Source organism: Bombina bombina, chromosome 8, assembly GCF_027579735.1.
Source record: "Bombina bombina isolate aBomBom1 chromosome 8, aBomBom1.pri, whole genome shotgun sequence".
Classification (NCBI taxonomy): domain Eukaryota; kingdom Metazoa; phylum Chordata; class Amphibia; order Anura; family Bombinatoridae; genus Bombina; species Bombina bombina.
In genome coordinates, this window is record NC_069506.1 from 239,138,133 (window position 1) to 239,155,873 (window position 17,741).

Below are 17,741 nucleotides of genomic sequence, written 5' to 3' on the forward strand. Positions count from 1 at the left end.
GTTGCCGATCATGTATAAAATTAATTGAGCATTGCTTGTGAAGTTGCTGATTATGTATAAAATTAATTGAGCATTGCTTGTGAAGTTGCTGATTATGTATAAAATTAATTGAACATTGCTTGTGAAGTGGCTGATTATGTATAAAATGCATTGAGCATTGCTTGTGAAGTTGCAGATCATGTATAAAATTCATTAAGCATTGCTTGTGAAGTTGCTGATTATGTATAAAATTCATTGAGCATTGCTTGTGAAGTGGCTGATTATGTATAAAATTAATTGAGCATTGCTTGTGAAGTGGCTGATTATGTATAAAATTAATTGAGCATTGCTTGTGAAGTTGCCGATCATGTATAAAATGCATTGAGCATTGCTTGTGAAGTTGCTGATCATGTATAAAATTAATTGAGCATTGCTTGTGAAGTTGCTGATCATGTATAAAATTAATTGAGCATTGCTTGTGAAGTTGCTGATTATGTATAAAATTAATTGAGCATTGCTTGTGAAGTTGCTGATCATGTATAAAATTAATTGAGCATTGCTTGTGAAGTTGCTGATCATGTATAAAATTAATTGAGCATTGCTTGTGAAGTTGCCGATCATGTATAAAATTAATTGAGCATTGCTTGTGAAGTTGCTGATTATGTATAAAATTAATTGAGCATTGCTTGTGAAGTGGCTGATTATGTATAAAATTAATTGAGCATTGCTTGTGAAGTTGCCGATCATGTATAAAATTAATTGAGCATTGCTTGTGAAGTTGCTGATTATGTATAAAATTAATTGAGCATTGCTTGTGAAGTTGCAGATCATGTATAAAATTAATTGAGCATTGCTTGTGAAGTTGCAGATCATGTATAAAATTAATTGAGCATTGCTTGTGAAGTTGCCGATCATGTATAAAATTAATTGAGCATTGCTTGTGAAGTGGCTGATTATGTATAAAATTAATTGAACATTGCTTGTGAGGTGGCTGATTATGTATAAAATTAATTGAGCATGGGGACTTCCGGTGGGCGGGCTGAAGAGTGAGCAGCCTAGAGAAAGAGCTCCGGAGCTGGAGATCTTTTAAAAGTGGCATTGCCATTAAAAAATATAACTAAATAAGTGACATTGCTGCTCCTTTACAAGCCCAAATGCATACTAGCCTTGGTACATCTGGTGCCTGGCGTTTTTGATGCGGGTAAATCACATCTGCCCCCACCGCAAGCGTGACAGCACAGTGAAGTGCATTTGTAAATATCTTTGCGGTGTCTTGGAAAACAGCGGAGACAACCGAACTGACCCCTGGAGGCGACTAGGACACTGAGGATCGGATCCCCAATACGTGGGGCGAAATCAGAATAACACGACTAAGGCTTGTCTGTCCGGTAATCACTGGCCATTGGTACCGATGGGATTGCCCCTTTAACTGCCTGCACTAAACGGAACAACCTGCGGCCTCCGACTACACTTACCGGAGAAGCCTCGAGGAGAGTGGCAAGTCTAGGGGACCGGGAGAGACGAATGGAGTCATCCCTAACGACCACACCAAGCGCAAATTAGTGGCGCGAAAAGCCCGGTCGCCATCTTAACGGACGGGCATCAGCCAGCAGAGTGCTCTCCCTCCCCACAAGCTGCGGATTACCTGATGCGCATAGGGAGTCTCTGAAGGATTACAACAGAATGCTTCTCTAAAAAGTTCCCACACAAGAGGATTTCTTCCTGACATCAGACTGAGAAGGCAGGGTAACGTAACACTCACGCTCCCACACATGAGCCCCTCACACGCAGTTATAAAACTTTTTATTTGTCTGACACTGGGCCAGGGAATCATAGCTTTCTCTCAGGGATAATACAGCACAGCGAGGAACCTCAGCCAATTTGTGCTTTAAGGGGAATACTGGACACTGGGTGCGTGAAGGGGCACAGGAACAGTACACTGGCTCCGGCCTGAGAGTGACTTTGATAGTTTAGTTGCTTCTTGGGGATAAGGCCATACATCAGGCCCAAGTCACACTAACGTTTTACCCTGATGCCCTCCACTGCCCAGGATTTGGCACAGAGAAGCAGTTAGGATTGGGACTTTGTACAAGAGCTCCCAAAAGGGTGGAGAACTAAACCAAATAATTGTGAAATTTGTGAACAGTGAATTGTATTTCTGCGCTTTGTCCAGTTACTTTCCTTTTTATTTCTTTGTGTTTATTGTCTTTCTCTTGCTCATTGCCCTAATTGTCTGCTACTAATACAAAGTGAGTTGTTTTGTACCAGTACATGGATAGGTTTCTGTCTAGTGGCAGAATGTCGGGCAAAAACAAAAATGTGGGCAAGGGCAGGGGAGCTGCTGACCACCTACAGGAAGCACCTTCTAGTGTGCTGGAGCCCAACACAAGTTCTATAGACACGCATGTGGTGGTTCAGCAGCTCTCCTCCATCTTCCTTCCAAAAATAGAGAGTTTGCAAAAAGGGCTGGACCATCTGACAGGGGAAATGAAGCAGTTCTCAGTTAGATTCACAGAAATGGAGGATAGAGTGTCAGGGCTAGAGGACACTTCAGTAACTCATGACACCCAGCTAGACGCCTTGTTGAAACAAAACATAAATTTACACCAGAGGTTGGAGGATCTAGAGAATAGGTCACGCCGCAATAATTTGCGCATTGTAGGTATACCTGAAAACGTCAAGCCTAAAGACCTCATATGCTTTGTGGAAGACACTCTGCCTAGGCTTCTCAAACTGACCCCAGCAATATTTAAGGGTAGTGTGGAACGGGCGCACAGGGTGGGCCCAGAAAGGCAACAAGAGAGGGGAAACACACAACCTAGGCAGGTCATGGTTAAACTGTTACACTTTCAGCTTAAAATAGAGCTACTGCGTGCATACAGAAAGACCTCCCCAGTTTTGTTTGAAGGCACTAGACTCCTGATTTTTCAGGATTATTCCTCTGAGCTTATGAGGAAACGCAAGGAATTCTCCCCAATCTGCTCAGAGCTAAACAGGAAAGGTAGGAAGGTGTACCTCTTGTATCCAGCTAGACTAAAGCTTTTGACCTCCTCTGGCCCCAAGTTCTTTGATTCCCCGAGAGAAGCCACAGAGTACCTAAGAGTCAACAGGGAGGGAGAGGGAGAAAACTCACCTAGATCACCCCGCTCAGATCCGGGATGAAAATCAAGAGTGAATACCTAGAGTAATATCACAGCTTACACCCTAAGGGGGGTTAGCCCTAAATCTGATCGCTGGTTCTAAATGTTATATTGTTATGTATACTTTTACAGATAAGTTTGATTATTTTACTATTTTTCTGTGTATAGTGCTGGTTGCACTCAGAATAATGACCCCTCCCTTTAAGTGTTCTTCAAAAGAAAGATTCTTGGACAGGCTCCCTAACAAAATTAGAATTCCGACCCCGAGCTCTAAACCTCCTTATGGGGTACCCCAGAGTTTACTTTTTCTTTGTTTATCAATAGAACAGCAGGAACAGCTCCTGCGTCAACCACACCCATATGGCTGCTGCTTACCTTTCTACGCCTGTAGAGTTGGCTGCAACCCATCACCTACTTTTTATATCACAGCTAAACTAATTAGGGACACTTTAAGGGGTGGCACTATAGCTCAATGCCCAGATGTGGCGTACCTGGAACCTAACAGCTTAAATATTTATGATAATATAGGTAGAAAAAGAAACCCCCACTCCAAAGAGCTGTATACTATAATGTACTCAAGTATGAGGCTTCAGATTTCTGGTACACGATGTAGTGAAATGCTAAGGGCAGGGGAGGGAGTTTGGAACACAAATACTGCAAGGGCCCTGAAAAGGGTTAACTTTGAGCCAAACTAACCATGTCTATGTATTGCACCAATATGTTTAATTATGCAGCTAAGATTGTTTATCATGTTATGTTTTTATTTTATGTTATGTTGATCACTGGTGATATGGTCACTCATTCAACTATTAGCCACTGTGAGATTGAATTGTTTGCTCTACACTTTGAAGGGACTGTCTCCCAGTTGTTTAACCTAGGGTTGCATTATATTCAGCTTAAGAGTATTTTTCCCCTACTGTTACAACCAAGGGAACAACAGAATCCAACTTTATATCAACCATATTTATTCAACTGTTACATACCCACTTATACCTATAGAACTGTCTGGAACTCATTGCCCAGTTTTCAAATAGACATGTTAGTCCATTATACCTCAAGGAATGGTACATTGAATCATCAGCCGGATGTGGCGTGTCCGGAATACATTAGTTTAAATGCACATGACAGTAGAGATGTGATACAAAATCCCCATTCTAGAGAGTGTTATACCCTACTAGCTCCTGAAGCTGGGCTGTGTGTGACTAGATTGGTTGATGTAGAGTACTTTTTTGTGTTTGTGGAAGAGATGGGAATTTTTTTTTTTTTTTTTTTATCCCCCTTCTCCCCGCCCTCTATACCTCAGATCAGGATATGGAGGAAGTCGGAGACCTAGGGCCACTCCCTGATCACTAAATGACGGTAAGCCTTATGTCCTGGAACGTGGGGGGGATTAACTCCCCCACTAAAAGGAGCATGATCCTGACACATTTGAGACGCTTAGGAACGGATATTGCGTTCCTACAGGAGACCCACCTCTCCGAGGAGGAACACGAGAGATTGAAAAGAGATTGGGTGGGCTCGGTGGAATATGTATCACACACTAGAGCTAGCAGAGGCGTAGCAATCTTACTGGGAAAAAGAAGCCAGACTGAGATACTGACTACCCACAAGGACCCGGAGGGGCGATACTTGATAGTGCAGGTGAAAATTCACCAAAGAATATTGGTACTTTGCAATATCTATGCACCAAATTGCAAGTCAGCCGCATTTTGGACCAAACTTGTCCAGGACTTGACCCCATATGTAGGCATGGATGTGGTATTGGGGGGGGACTTCAATCTGGCCCCAAACCCTTTATGCGACAGAATGCAAGACCCGGATCGCCCTAGGGCAGGGAAGAGGCCTAACGGCAGGGGAACCTTTGAAAAGACAGTGTTTTCCAGACTCACTGACTCCTTACAACTGGTAGACATTTGGAGGTTGAGAAACTCGGAAAGCAAGGATTTTACTTGCATATCCAGAGCGACCCCAACACTTTCTCGCATTGACCTCTTTATGATCTCCCCCAACATAATTCCGAAGGTCACTAGAACCAAAATACATAGCGTGGTGATCTCAGATCACGCCCCAGTCGAATTGGAATTCTCTGTGGGCCCTACTATCACAAACAAGAACACGCTTAGATTTCCGAGTTATCTCTGCACCTCAGATGCCTTCATCAAATATTTGGTCCATGCATGGAACGATTACTATACGGATAATCAGAACCATTTGGATACACCCGAATTGTTTTGGAATACAGCCAAAGCGGTGTTAACGGGAAACATCATTTCCTATGTTGCCACATTACGTAGGAAACTTCAGGCTAAGCTACAAAGCTTACAAGAGAACTTGACGGGGTCCTACCAGACCTATTGCAGGGATCCTAATCCCTCAACAAAAGACAAATATCTCACTTGTAAAGGGGAATTGGATGCATTTTTGCACCATCAAGCAGTGACACAGCTTCTCAAAACTAATGCCAAGTATTACCGAGGGGGTGACAGATCGGGCAAACTACTGGCCTCCCTGACATCTCAACGGGAAATGCGCAAGCCTATTGCAGCTCTTAAATACGGCAATAAAATTCATAAGTCCCCTCAAGCAATCGTGGATGTCCTGGCTAAATACTTCACCGATGTATATTCTTCTCAGAGGGTTCCTTCCGAGGAGTTTATCTCTTCCTTCTGGGAGGGCCTAAACTTACCGCAGATTAGTCGGGAACACTTAGAGGCTTTAAATGCAGCCATCTCTCCTGAGGAGATACTGAAAACAATCTCCTCTTTATCTAATGGTAAAGCGGCAGGCCCAGACGGGCTGCCCATAGAATTTTATAAGACGCTGAAAACTCAAGTCACCCCTATTCTGACTAAACTGTATAACTCATACTACAAAGAGTTGACTCCCCCCTCAAAATTATTCACCATGGCGCATGTATCCCTGATACCGAAACCTGGGAAAAACCTGGAACTACCTGAATCTTATCGCCCCATTTCCCTGCTCGACTCCGACTACAAGATTCTGATGAAAATCTTGACGGACCGGCTAAAATTTATTCTTACAGAGATCATACACCCCGATCAGACTGGGTTCATGTGCAATAGATCCTCGGTAACCAATGTCAGGCGTGTTTTACATGCGATTGCACATTTCAAGGGTGGGTCGATAACGGAGAGAATACAGGATGAATCAGAGGCCTTCCTGCTGTCACTTGACGCAGAGAAGGCCTTTGACAGAGTGGTTTGGAGCCACCTGTTCGACTCATTACGGCGCTTTGGCTTCTCAGGCTCTTTTTTAAGATTTATCTGCAATGTCTATGAGACACCCTGGATTCATGTCATGGCAAATGGGCTATTCTCTCCTCGCATTGTTTTACAGAGAGGTACTCGTCAGGGATGTCCCCTCTCTCCCCTCCTCTTCAATCTGGCTTTGGAGCCTCTGGCTATCAAATTGCGAACTGTATTTCCTGGCATCGCCATAGGCGAAGCAAACCTGCATTCAGCTATCTATGCGGATGATATGCTTCTGTTTGTAGAGCACCCGGCAAAACATATTCCGAAAATTTTAGCAACAATAGACGCCTTTGGATCTTTTTCGGGGTACCGAATAAATGAAGGCAAGTCAGAGATTTTATGGTTACGAAAGCATCCTGTGCAGACTACTGCCTACCCATTTAAAGATGCCACCCCCAATATGACCTATCTGGGGATACATTTATCGACAGACATTGATACTTTATATCATAGTAACTTCTCCCGGGTTTGTAAGGACATCCAGCAAACGCTAGAAGGATGGAAACGGCTACCTGTTTCCCTATCGGGACGAGTGGGCCTGATCAAGATGGTGATTCTACCACGAATCTTATACCCCATCCTGATGTTACCCTTCCTATTAACAAAGCAGGACCTGGCTATATATACTAAAGCCGTCACGAGTTTTCTTTGGAAAGGGGGTAAACCAAGAATAGCCATCGCAAAATTATATGCATCCCCGTCTCAGGGAGGACTGGGACTACCCAACCTTAGACTATATAATTGGGCGGCCTTGGACCGCCTAGTGTTAGATTGGCAACTGAACACTTGTCATTTTTATGACACTGCACTAGAGGAGTCTGCCACAGGTGACCACAGTCTAACCTACCTAACACATGCCCAACTCAGCAAGATTCCACTGGAAATAAAAGGCAACTTTCTTTATAGAGACACGCTAAAGGCTTGGCAGCTAACGCTGCGCCATATGGACCGGACCTATATGTCATCCAGAATGATCCCGCTGAGGCGGAACGCGGACTTCCCCCCGGGGATAGACACCTCCCCCTTTGCGTTATGGGAGGCGGTGGGCCTGCGCTCAGTAGGAGACTCCTTGGATCTGAATACAAAGAGCATTAAATCGTTTACCGACCTACAGAACCAATTTCAAATACCCAGAACCCATTTCTATGCCTATTTACAGATGAGGCACTATGTCAATCAACTAATATCCATGGACCCTCACTTTTGGGAATCCCATGCTCTCAACCCCTCCGTGGTCTCCTTTCGGTTAGGCAGATTTACAATCTCAGGTATATACAAATCATTAATTGGGAAGACCGAAACTAAAAATTTAGAGACCCTAGTAAACATATGGAGTAAGGATGTAGATGTAGAAGATTTAACAACCATGATTCAGGGCAGCTTAGAAACAGTACGAAGGGCGACACTGTCTATGACGTTTAGAGAATCCCAGGTCAGAATGTTGCATAGAGACTATCTGACGCCTCGCAGACTGACCAAGTGGCACACTGACATAGCAAATGAATGCAGCAAATGCAGATTGGGAGACCCCGACTTCCTTCACTATTTTTTTAATTGCCCCCGAGTGAGACAGTTCTGGGGCAGGGTGGTCTTCTGGATAAACAACACCCTAGCAGTCAGAACTGATATTGGAATCAAACAAATTTGCTTTCTCGACTGGGAAGAATTAAGGCCCAGGCTGAGGCCGCTACTCACTACAATAATTCTGGTGGCTAGGAAAGTCATTCTGAAAGTATGGACCCTGACAGAGGCTCCATCATTTATAGTGTTCAAACGATGCATACACCATCAGCTAATGGTAGAACAGCTAGACACCAAATTAGACACGAACAGACGACTCAAACATTTTCTGAATAAATGGCAGGAATACATTAGCACGTTGAATATTGATCAGCAAAAGCAGATTCTGAAGCCATTTGCTCAAACTGAATATATGCTGACTGCTTCACTGAGAGGGGAGTGGGGATTTTTATACCAGTGAGGGGGCGGGGGGCGGTGGAGACCCTTTTCTTTTTTTTTTTTTTTTTTTTTTTTTTTTTCCCTTCTCTCATCCACACCACGTACATTACACTCAGACCTTGCAATAAAGCACAATGGCCACTGAGAAGCTGAAGACGAAGAGGTGACTAATTTTTGCACTGTTTTGTTTTGTCTCATTATGTTTATTAAAAATTAAAATGAGGAGAAAAGAAGGGAAAGAAAAAGCTAAAGGCAATGTCATAGCGAGTTATCATTGACGACTGTAAATTATATTGGATCATTACTTTTATATTGTCTGAAATGTATCTTGTATGTTATGTTATCTATTCTCCTCAATAAAAATATATTTAAAAAAAAATTAATTGAGCATTGCTTGTGAAGTTGCTGATCATGTATAAAATTAATTGAGCATTGCTTGTGAAGTTGCCGATCATGTATAAAATTAATTGAACATTGCTTGTGAAGTGGCTGATTATGTATAAAATTAATTGAACATTGCTTGTGAAGTGGCTGATTATGTATAAAATTAATTGAGCATTGCTTGTGAAGTTGCTGATCATGTATAAAATTAATTGAGCATTGCTTGTGAAGTTGCCGATCATGTATAAAATTAATTGAGCATTGCTTGTGAAGTTGCCGATCATGTATAAAATTAATTGAACATTGCTTGTGAAGTGGCTGATTATGTATAAAATTAATTGAACATTGCTTGTGAAGTGGCTGATTATGTATAAAATTAATTGAGCATTGCTTGTGAAGTTGCTGATCATGTATAAAATTAATTGAGCATTGCTTGTGAAGTTGCCGATCATGTATAAAATGAATTGAGCATTGCTTGTGAAGTTGCCGATCATGTATAAAATTAATTGAACATTGCTTGTGAAGTGGCTGATTATGTATAAAATTAATTGAGCATTGCTTGTCAAGTTGCTGATCATGTATAAAATTAATTGAGCATTGCTTGTGAAGTTGCTGATCATGTATAAAATTAATTGAACATTGCTTGTGAAGTTGCTGATCATGTATAAAATGCATTGAGCATTGCTTGTGAAGTTGCTGATCATGTATAAAATTAATTGAACATTGCTTGTGAAGTTGCTGATCATGTATAAAACTCATTGAGCATTGCTTGTGAAGTTGCTGATTATGTATAAAATTAATTGAGCATTGCTTGTGAAGTTGCTGATTATGTATAAAATTAATTGAACATTGCTTGTGAAGTTGCTGATTATGTATAAAATTAATTGAGCATTGCTTGTGAAGTGGCTGATTATGTATAAAATTAATTGAACATTGCTTGTGAAGTGGCTGATCATGTATAAAATGCATTGAGCATTGCTTGTGAAGTTGCAGATCATGTATAAAATTCATTAAGCATTGCTTGTGAAGTTGCTGATTATGTATAAAATGCATTGAGCATTGCTTGTGAAGTTGCTGATCATGTATAAAATTAATTGAGCATTGCTTGTGAAGTTGCTGATCATGTATAAAATTAATTGAGCATTGCTTGTGAAGTTGCTGATCATGTATAAAATTAATTGAGCATTGCTTGTGAAGTTGCTGATCATGTATAAAATTAATTGAGCATTGCTTGTGAAGTTGCTGATCATGTATAAAATTAATTGAGCATTGCTTGTGAAGTTGCCGATCATGTATAAAATTAATTGAGCATTGCTTGTGAAGTTGCTGATCATGTATAAAATTAATTGAGCATTGCTTGTGAAGTTGCAGATCATGTATAAAATTAATTGAGCATTGCTTGTGAAGTTGCTGATTATGTATAAAATTAATTGAGCATTGCTTGTGAAGTGGCTGATTATGTATAAAATTAATTGAGCATTGCTTGTGAAGTTGCCGATCATGTATAAAATTAATTGAGCATTGCTTGTGAAGTTGCTGATTATGTATAAAATTAATTGAGCATTGCTTGTGAAGTTGCTGATTATGTATAAAATTAATTGAACATTGCTTGTGAAGTGGCTGATCATGTATAAAATGCATTGAGCATTGCTTGTGAAGTTGCAGATCATGTATAAAATTCATTAAGCATTGCTTGTGAAGTTGCTGATTATGTATAAAATTCATTGAGCATTGCTTGTGAAGTGGCTGATTATGTATAAAATTAATTGAGCATTGCTTGTGAAGTGGCTGATTATGTATAAAATTAATTGAGCATTGCTTGTGAAGTTGCCGATCATGTATAAAATGCATTGAGCATTGCTTGTGAAGTTGCTGATCATGTATAAAATTAATTGAGCATTGCTTGTGAAGTTGCTGATCATGTATAAAATTAATTGAGCATTGCTTGTGAAGTTGCTGATTATGTATAAAATTAATTGAGCATTGCTTGTGAAGTTGCTGATCATGTATAAAATTAATTGAGCATTGCTTGTGAAGTTGCTGATCATGTATAAAATTAATTGAGCATTGCTTGTGAAGTTGCCGATCATGTATAAAATTAATTGAGCATTGCTTGTGAAGTTGCTGATTATGTATAAAATTAATTGAGCATTGCTTGTGAAGTGGCTGATTATGTATAAAATTAATTGAGCATTGCTTGTGAAGTTGCTGATCATGTATAAAATTAATTGAGCATTGCTTGTGAAGTTGCTGATTATGTATAAAATTAATTGAGCATTGCTTGTGAAGTTGCAGATCATGTATAAAATTAATTGAGCATTGCTTGTGAAGTTGCAGATCATGTATAAAATTAATTGAGCATTGCTTGTGAAGTTGCCGATCATGTATAAAATTAATTGAGCATTGCTTGTGAAGTGGCTGATTATGTATAAAATTAATTGAACATTGCTTGTGAGGTGGCTGATTATGTATAAAATTAATTGAGCATTGCTTGTGAAGTTGCTGATCATGTATAAAATTAATTGAGCATTGCTTGTGAAGTTGCCGATCATGTATAAAATTAATTGAACATTGCTTGTGAAGTGGCTGATTATGTATAAAATTAATTGAACATTGCTTGTGAAGTGGCTGATTATGTATAAAATTAATTGAGCATTGCTTGTGAAGTTGCTGATCATGTATAAAATTAATTGAGCATTGCTTGTGAAGTTGCCGATCATGTATAAAATTAATTGAGCATTGCTTGTGAAGTTGCCGATCATGTATAAAATTAATTGAACATTGCTTCTGAAGTGGCTGATTATGTATAAAATTAATTGAACATTGCTTGTGAAGTGGCTGATTATGTATAAAATTAATTGAGCATTGCTTGTGAAGTTGCTGATCATGTATAAAATTAATTGAGCATTGCTTGTGAAGTTGCCGATCATGTATAAAATTAATTGAGCATTGCTTGTGAAGTTGCTGATCATTTATAAAATTAATTGAACATTGCTTGTGAAGTGGCTGATTATGTATAAAATTCATTGAACATTGCTTGTGAAGTTGCTGATTATGTATAAAATTAATTGAACATTGCTTGTGAAGTGGCTGATTATGTATAAAATTAATTGAACATTGCTTGTGAAGTGGCTGATTATGTATAAAATTAATTGAGCATTGCTTGTGAAGTTGCTGATCATGTATAAAATTAATTGAGCATTGCTTGTGAAGTTGCCGATCATGTATAAAATTAATTGAGCATTGCTTGTGAAGTTGCAGATCATGTATAAAATTAATTGAGCATTGCTTGTGAAGTTGCTGATTATGTATAAAATTAATTGAACATTGCTTGTGAAGTTGCTGATTATGTATAAAATTAATTGAACATTGCTTGTGAAGTTGCCGATCATTTATAAAATTAATTGAACATTGCTTGTGAAGTTGCTGATTATGTATAAAATTAATTGAACATTGCTTGTGAAGTTGCCGATCATGTATAAAATTAATTGAACATTGCTTGTGAAGTTGCAGATCATGTATAAAATTAATTGAACATTGCTTGTGAAGTTGCAGATCATGTATAAAATTCATTGAGCATTGCTTGTGAAGTTGCCGATCATGTATAAAATTAATTGAGCATTGCTTGTGAAGTTGCCGATCATGTATAAAATTAATTGAGCAATGCTTGTGAAGTTGTTAATCTTGTATAAAATTAATTTAAAACCCCTTCACCTATCTTTCTCAGGTTTTTTTAGTGGGCAGCTCTGCCATTATCATCTATAATTGCACAAGATGCCCCATATTATATCTCGCACACCAAACGAAAACTGCCGCCAATGTGGAAAAACAATGATTAAAACCAGAACACTTTGTTATGGTATTCTCTCTGGTTACAAAAATTGATGTCTCCAGAGGCTCAACTTGGTTGAGATTTTTTACTTACACTTTGTGCCATCAGGAGAATTTATAACGGCTTCATTGTCCTTGTGATTTATTTTGTCTCACATGTTTCTCTTTTTTTTTTTAATGCTCACAATGGGGCCGAATTATAAAGCTCCGAATGGATCTTGATGCCCCTTGTTTCCGACGAGCCTTCTAAAGACCGCTGCTCCATAACTTGTACGCCTGCTCTGAGGCCGCAGACAGAAATAAACCCGATCGAATACGATCGGGTTGATTAACACCCCCTGCTAGTGGCCGATTGGCCAAGAATCTGCAGGGGGCAGCATTGAACCAGCATTTCACAAGAACTGCTGGTGCAATGATAAATGCAGACAGTGTATGCTGTCGGCATTTATCGATGTGCAGCGGACATGATACGCTACTTTGTATCATGTCTGCTCGCACAATGATAAATATGCCCCAATGTCTTTGTTTTATTGATTTTTTTTTCTCTTTAACTGTTTTTCAAGTTTTTTTATGTAGGTAAGAGTGGACTATTTAATAGAAGGAGATTTTTTTTTTAAATGTGTTTGTTCTGTAAGATTTTGAAGACACTTTGGTGATGCTGATATCCTTTACAATGGACCGCATTATATGCTGTAATAAGACACAGGGGCCGATTTATCAATGTCTGGTGGACATCGCTGAATGCCAACATCATACGCTGTCAGCATTTAACATTGCACAAGCAGTTCTAGTGAACTGCTTGTGCAATGCCGCCCATTGCAGATTTGCTGCCAATCGGCTGCTAGCAGTGGGTGTCAATAAACCCAATTGTATGTGATCGGGCGGATTGATGTCCGCAGCCTCAGAGGTGGTGGACGAGTTAAGGAGCAGCAGTCTTAAGAAACAGGGGTATTCAGGGACATTAGGCCCTTGATAATTCGGCCCCAAAATGTGTTCTCTGAGGTTTATCAAGTTATTTAAGTGTAAAATTGAATAAGTAAAAAATGACTCAAATAAATGTGTTGTTATGTATTAAAAACTGGACTAGCACATGTTAAGTACGATTTTTCTTAAAAAGATAATGAAAAAAGTAGTTAGCGTTCCAATAATTATCAAATGATAGATTCTAAAAATAGATACAAATTATAGTACATAGGATCTAAGAAATTCATATAAGCCTAAAAGGTATAATATTAAGTCAAAATAGTATGTATCTACTAGCATGTTAAAACAACTTAAGATTAGACTTAAAACATTATAGGCTGCATTTATTAACTGGCGGGAGGATGAAGTTTGCTGTCCTGAGCCTTATTTGCCCAGCCTTGCTAAAGCCACTGTCTGCGCAATGCTGCCCCTGCTCACGTGCAAGCGGGGGCTGTCAATCATCCCATTTGGATCTGTTCAGGATAAGTGAAATCCGATACACTTTAGGCAGTGGAGAGGGAAAGTAGCAGCTGTCTTTAACTGTGGCTTCATTGCTGCTCTCGCAGCTTGATAAATTGAGCCCTATATCTAAAATATTTATTTTAAGTATGATAAAGTATAACAAAGACTGCTAATCCCACCATAAAAACCTAACAATAAGACAATAATACTGTGGGTACTAGAAAACACCAGCATGAAAGAAAAGGAGAGGCCAGTGTAAGAGCAAGTGGTGGAATTGAGTGCAGAGTTTTAAAAAGGTGAAGTGAGCAGAAGTGAGATATTTTGGGACCTTAAACGGCAAGGAAAAGCTGTGTTGCTTGTCCTCCTTTAAAGGTATATGAAACCTCAAAATCATGATTCAGACAGAGCATATCATTTTAAAAAAGTTTCCAAATTCCAGTGGATATAAAAAATGTCTACATATCTGTATATAATTTCAAGGTTTTGAAATGCAAATACAGAAATAACAACCATGTAAATGTTAAACTTTTTCATCTGTAATGTGATATTCCAACAAACAAAAATCCATAGAAAAAAACATACAAAAAAATAATCATTAGGAACATTTTAAATAATTAATTATTAGGAACATTAAAAAAAGCATATTTTCATATGTGGGGCTCTAGCTGTGTTCACAGTTAAGGAATCACATTCTAAATAATCCCTGTGGGTAAATGACGTACACCTGCCATCAATGAAAGTGGTTTTCAGTAAACGCAGATTTAAATTAGCTGTTGCTGCAAAGAAATTGCAGGAGCTAATTGTTGAATGTACAAAGTCAAAAGAAGGATATAAAATAATAACTGGATGTGCCATGAAGCACTGTCAAAACGATCATCAATAAGTGTAAAAAATGTGGCACTACAGAGCCATTGTAAAGATCAGAACAACTCTCCAAAGTTGATTAGAAAAGGATAAGAAAAATTATCAGTGAGGCTACCAAGATGGCAGCAGCAATAATGAAGGAACCTGAATTGCTGTCTGGTACCGGTCCCTCCTTGCATGTTACCACCATTTCTGTTTTCACCATGTGGAAAAATGTGCTATGGTCTGAAGAAACAAAGGCTTAACTTTTCTGCCTAAATTGTTAAAGATACATTTGGCACAAAGCCAATAAAGTTCATCATTTTAGAAACACCATACCGACTATAAAGCATGGTAGTGGGAGCAGCATGCTCTGGGGCTTGGTCAGGGGGGTCTTGACAAGATACTGTATATTGGATAATGAATAGCTCCAAATATCAAGATATTTTGGCACAAAACCTGCTGGCCTCTGTCAGAAATCTGAAGCTAAGAAGTAATTTCATATTATGTCATGACATAACCCAAACCACACACAGAAATAGAATCATTGTACTTGTTGCAACCGTTGCTAAAAAGAGATTGGTTTAGTCTGCCATGCCCTGCAAGAAATCTATATCTTGATCAATCTTTGTGTAGTCTTTCCAGAGTACCCGTAAATTACCTTGAAGGTCCTCTCCTCTCACCCTCACTTCCCTCTCGATCATCTGCTGTGTCTTTGCCTGTGTTTCTACTAATCCAGTCCCCAGGCTTAAGGCCTAAAGCACAGAAATATGCTGAAGGAAAAGGGAACAAAACTGTGTTGCGAAAGTAAGGTACTGTAAGCTAATAAAGATACAGGTGCAGATATTTCCAAATGCTATATACTTTGCATTGGCTCTAATACTGCTGAACCACTCCTGAAAGAGGAATCCTTCCCTATAAAACCATGCAATTCTCTTTAAGTAGTGCTTGGACATTGCTGCATTATGTGTCTGTGTTTCCTGACATTCATTGTTTCGTATTATCCCTTGTACCCTATTTGTCTTTCAATCCTTGACCATTGGCTTTCTGGACTGCTCTATTGCCTTTCCCTTACTTTCTGGGTTTGCTGATTTGACTGATTGCTGGAATTTGCCCCTGGCTTAACTACCAAGACTGCTCAATTGCCTTGCCTTTATCTGCTATGTTTGCTGATTGGACAAATTGTTTACAATGACTCCTGGATTGGCTACAAGGACTGCTCTTTCGCCTCACCCTTACCTGGTCTGTTACTGATGGAGAGATTTCAGGTTTGATCCTGACCTGCTCTGTCTCGCTACCTGAAATAACTTCTCTCCACTACCTCTGCATATCAGGTCCCAGCGTAACCAAAACAAGAGCTACGTTTACTTCAGACACATTCCAACATGCTAAAGCACATATCCAAGTTACCCAAGGTATAGCTTCAGAAAAGAAAAATCAAAGTCTCAGAACCCAGACCTCTAGCCCATCGAAAATATGTGGAATTACCTAAAGAGAGCTTTACACAGAAAATCAACTTGCACTTTGAAAGAACTTGAATTTTTTTGCAAATAAGATTGGGATAAAATTCCAGAGCTCATCCTGGCTTGCCAGGGATCCATGTTGGGGGACAAGTCAATCATCGAGTGTGTATTGCCTGATAAAATGTATACCTTAATACATATGCTAAAAGCAATATTTGAACTCTTTGCTATTCTTAATAGGTATAACAGTTTATTCACAAAAGAAAAGAATAATCTTAAATAATAATGTATAATAACAACTTGTTTATATAAAGATAAAATAAATCACCACATCACCAGATCATGCATCATATATGTTCCACTTTGGCAGGGGATTCCCATCAACTTCAGCCCGAACGATATAGAAGATTTGGGAGTTTCAGCTTAATATCCAAAATACAGTCTGTCCTTGGAATAAGAATTCCAATGAATCTAAGTCCCAGATCCTTTACATACACTCTAATAATACATTCGTTTTTGCAAAACTGTCTGTGTCTCTTATTCCTGTCCAGATCTATTCGGTCTAACAAATTTCTCAACCACGGATGAGTCATTTGTGCTTTTAGAATACATATTGTTTTGTTCAGCATTTTTTCAAACAAAACAAGTTATATATAAGCTTCAAGTCTATGCTATGTCAGCAACTCAGGATTTCTTTAATCACTACATAGATTCATATAGGCCAAGAAGACTGGTTCACAATAATCGCAGTCTATATGGCCTGCCATATCACATTTGTATCACAGAGTGCTTCTGGAGCTGGGCTGGAGGTCGCCGTGCCTTAGAGAGCAAGATGGGTATTTGCTTCCATTGGTCCGCTGGAGATACACCTGATATCTAAGGTGAAAGACAACATTTGTAAAAGAAAGTACTTGAAATATTTTCTCTGTTGCAGCTGGATCAGGTATTTGCTTCCAATGGTCCACTGGAGATACACCTAATATCTAAGGTGAAAGACAATATTTGCAAAAGAAAGTACTTTAAATATTTTCTCTTTTGCAGTTGGATCAGGTATTAGAAGTTAAAAACAAGCTAAGTCTTTGCGGTCTAAGAAGGAGGAAAAAGAAAAGAAGAAGCATTACAGAAAGCTCTCTGAGAGATTTAGTAATTCGTTTTGTGCCTTTTTAAATTCTGGTTAGCATTATAGGGGGAGGATTTTCCAAATTTGGTATTTTCCTTTTTTTTACTATTTTGAAAAAGCTTTACATGATGGCATTATTATGAGCAATATTGGCAGAGATTGGCAGTTCATCCAGAAATGTGCTGCAATGACAGAGATCTGGGGATCTGGCAGGACACCACTGAGGAGTGGGCAGTATTTCAAGCAGGAGGATCTACAGGAAGCACCACAGGAAGGGGTTTTGCTTCCATTTTAACAAGGGGCAATGCTGTTTTAGCACCTCCTTAAA